Source organism: Prosopis cineraria, unplaced genomic scaffold (genome assembly GCF_029017545.1).
Source record: "Prosopis cineraria cultivar Desert tree isolate PC_DT_omini unplaced genomic scaffold, ASM2901754v1 PC3, whole genome shotgun sequence".
In the NCBI taxonomy this organism is placed as follows: domain Eukaryota; kingdom Viridiplantae; phylum Streptophyta; class Magnoliopsida; order Fabales; family Fabaceae; genus Prosopis; species Prosopis cineraria.
Window position 1 is genome coordinate 22,492,273 of NW_026555334.1, and position 4,382 is coordinate 22,496,654.

General features: G+C 31.1%; 1 pseudogene; it reads right to left on the reverse strand.

The window, feature by feature from the left end:
• Positions 1–1,114: 1,114 nt before the first annotated feature.
• LOC129305447 (tropinone reductase homolog At5g06060-like) lies at positions 1,115–3,021 on the reverse strand (annotated as a pseudogene).
• Between the last annotated feature and the right edge of the window lie 1,361 nt (positions 3,022–4,382).

Below are 4,382 nucleotides of genomic sequence, written 5' to 3' on the forward strand. Positions count from 1 at the left end.
TTATTCTTGATTTCTAAGGCCAAGCTCACTGCCCTATATACCAGTTGAGGTTTATGGACGAGCATGTCTGATCGAAGTTTCTCCTTCAAGCCATTCAGAAAGACGCCAAGCAAGCAGTGTTCCGGCCAGTTCTTCACTCTTGCTGATCGTCTGGCAAATTCCATGCGATAGTCCTGCACCGATCCCTCTTGCTTGATGCTACAAAGAAATTCGTCTGGATTTTGGTATTCCAGTGGTCTGAAATTCTCTTGGAATGTTGTTACGAGCTCATCCCAGTAGTGAAGAGTTCGTTTATGGCTAATACAGGCGAATAATTCCAATGTGTCACCTTCCAGCGACAGAGATGCTATATTTACCTTCTCTTCTTCAGGTGTGTTGTAAAATTTAAAGTATTTTACAGCCTTTAAAATCCATCCTCGTGGATCACCTCCACTGAACTTTGGAAATTCAATTTTTGTGCGGTGAAATCTGGTGCATCTACGGTTTTCTCGTTCATCTTCGCTCTCCATCTTCATAATAATATATGCGATGCGTATCTTTAGGCTTCTTGATTGCAGAGATTTTAAGTGCCTCTACCTTTTCTTTTAATAAATTGAGAGTTTCAAGTTTCCCGGCTATTGTGGCTAACTGGTCTGACATGATTGAGTTTGGATATGCTGAGTCGTTGTTGGATGAGTTGTCTGAATCATTGGTTTCTTGGCTACGTGTAGTAACCAATATCAAATTGATTGGTGCTCACAATAACAAAATGAAATAAAAAAAATAAATTTATTAAGATGGTTGAGAACAAAGATTTGATTCTATATTTTTTTCAATAACCACATTTAAAAGAAACTTCGAAGGGTTCAAAAATAATTTTATTAATAAAGATGATACAGTAGCTTATAGGTTGCTAGTTATATTTATAATATTAAATATAATATAAAATACTGAATAAAATCTAGATAATTTGATAACTAAATATAATCTCCTAAAATCTAAAATACTGGATAAAATCTAAATATCTAAAATACTGAATGATAAAATATTGAATAAAATATAAATAGATAAATAAAATCTAGGAAAATATAAAAAGCTAAATAAAATACTGAATCAAATAATAATAAAATGTATCCTAATTTATCTTCGGACGTTTCCTTCTTAAATAAGTCTTGATGAGCACGCTATCTTGAATCTTATCATCAACCATAAACTCTGAAACAAATAAAACAAGTAGAAGCAAAACGAGGATAAGAAATATGTCCACTTAAATTTATCCATACACCAGTTCAATTATTGTTTGACACTTGTGCACATATGCATGCTATGTTGTTTCAAGCGTACACATGAGAATGAAACAAAATAGAGATAAATGCAGTGGAAGTTGTGCAATGAACAAGAGAAGCAAGACAGAGTAACGGACCACGATGTAGAAGAACGCATACGAGTCATCTCCATGTATCGGCAAATAACAGATCTCGTATCAAAAAATCTGAAGGATGGCAGGGTCTTGAGAATAGCATTAGATACTCTTCTAATCTCAAACATTACTACATTCCAGTCGATCCTAACATAGAGCAGAAGTATAAAAAACAACTTAAAAAAAAGATAAGTTGATAAAAAAAATTTCGCAGAGACATAACTGATGAGGATAGTAAAGACAACATTAACAAGACAAAAGCATACACACTATCAGCAATCAACACTGAATTAAATAATACGTCAATGACATATTAATAGCTTTTTCTTCTTCTTTTCTTCTGGGGGGCGTGGAGGTGAAACCAATGACAGATTTAGTGTTTAAGACAACTCCGTTTTTCAATTTGTCAATGTACTTCTGCTTTAACTAAATTTCACGTCAAGGTTCAATGATCCATCTTAAAATAAAAAGAAGCAACAAGGCATTGGAGCAGAAACTAAACCATATGGAACCGACAGCATGTAAGAGCATTACAGGTTCCATAAGTGAGGTTTTTGTATACCACGGTGCAACACAGTTGCTCCTTATATTGTCATTTGCCCATTCACAAGCAAGATTTTTTGTAAGCTGATTGATTGTAGCTGTAAAATAAAGCATGGTGAGCCCCTTGAGGAATCTCCTTCAATGTAGTTTGTAAACATTCACTTCTAAGAAAAAGATGGCACAAAATTATAACATCAACTCACCTTTAGATGCAGCATAAATGGTTCCTCTGCCTATATTTATCAGACCTGCAACTGAGGAGATGAACACAATGCTAGATGCTTTGAGAAGGGAACACGCAAGTTGGCATAGATGGTATGCCGAGTCTAAGTTAGTGTTCATCAACTTCGTATAATCTTCGGCATTATAATCAACTGTTGGCTTTCATGCATTTGTTCCAACGTTATTGACCTAAGCTCACATGATGTAATTCTAATATATTTCAAATCAAAATTTTCACAAAAGGGAAACAAGTCAGAATATTTAAAATGTATTTTCTTTTTCTTTTTTGGGCCAAGTTGGATGTCTCAATTTTCATCACCAAAAAAAAAAAATTATATCTATGTGGCAGATGCTAAAATATGGCCTTCTTAATGCATTGGAGAAGAGGTCTTATAAAATGAGTAAATTGGCTTCAACTTCTTTCTACGATTAAGTGTCCAAGTGTTTTACTGCTTTTCGTGGTAAAGAACTCACAAGAATGTTTAACTTGCCGTTGAGTTTAGAAGCTACGTCTTCCATAAAATTCTGCCTTTGGGGTCGATAAGATACATCACAAACGGACCCATAAACCGTAAAGCCTTGATCTCGCACTCCATCAAGCATTTATTGAGCTCCTCCTTGTTCATAGAACAGGTGTACACGGAAGCGCCAAAGTCGGCTAGTTCCTTCACCACAGCATGCCTGGAGATCATATCCGAAGAATACAACTTAGAGTAAACTTGGAGCGCATTTAAGCAGAAAGGCAGGGATCGACGCTAGAGCGCAAGTAGGAAAGCTTTTTATATATCGGCGAAATGAAAACGAGAGAAGAAATCGAACCCAATTCCACCAGTGACAAGAGCAGTCATTCCCTTGAGTGATCATCTGGAGCGCCTGATGCTACTTTCCGGTTTCGCCGTGAGCTTTGTGCTTTGGAATTCTGTACCTGGCTTGCTTTTCTTGTCCTTTCGTCTCCTTTGAACCAGGGGGTGGTTATCCGGAATTTCGAGCAGGTAATTAGTGTAGAAATTATTATTTTCTCCATGATTTTAAAAAAACAAGACATTCAACTAGTAAAAATTAATGTTCAACCGGATTAAATTGATTGTTAAACCAAAATCAGAATACTCGTAATAAAATAAAATAATATAATTTGAATAAAAAAAATATTAATTTTCAACACATTCATTCATATCTAAGATTTAATATCTTATACAACATATAATAATTATAATTCTAACAATAATAAAACGCGATAACATTTCAAATATTATTATAAATTAATTAAAAACAATATAATATAAGAAATATGAAAAATAATATTGAAATATTCAATCCATTAAAAAATATATGACATTTTTTAAATGATTGAATTTTTAAAAATATAAAATATTTTTAGTATTTTAAAGTGTAATCAATATATTTTTTTTTAAGTGCTACTAATAGATAAATTATTTTATATTTATTTTAAAATAAAAATTTGTTAAATAAAAATAAATATAAATATATAAAACATGTAACTATTTTATTAGAGTGAAATTTAATTAAAAATATTTTATATTTTTATAAAATATTAATTAAAAAATAAAATTTAAAATGAGGAAAGATAAAAAAAATTAAAATATGATTTGAAAAAATTACTACAAATGACCTGTGTGATGCATAGAGATATTTTTCTACTGATGCCGAGGTATTGGAAAAACTTGTTTGAGATACTTTTGAGTATTTATAAGAATCTTTTAACATTTGGAGGGTAAACATAAAATTAAAAAAATAAAAAATTTAAAACAATTAATTTTCATGTACTCATAAAATAAATTTAAATAAAAATTTATTCTATTTTAAAATTTTTTTTAGAGAGCATGACAAGTAAGGATGTTATAAGAAAGTTAATGTGAAATTAGAAATTTTAATATTGAAAATATGGGAGAATGAGTATTGAATTAAGAAATTTTAGTGTTGAAGAAATTCTAATTTAATATTAACTTTCTTTTAAAGTCCTTGCTTGTCATTCTGCCTTTGTTTTACCCAATTATATTAAACACATAAATAATAATTTATTTTATTTTAAACTATGTTGCTCTTGAAATTGATGGAAGGAGGCAATACCTATATTTGTACTCTTTCTTCAGTTGATACGAGGGAAAACTTTGAAATCATGTTAATAAGTAAGTTTTCTATTAAGTTCTACCCCATAATTAATTGAAGAAGAAAATCTATTCTCCAATAAATATTATCA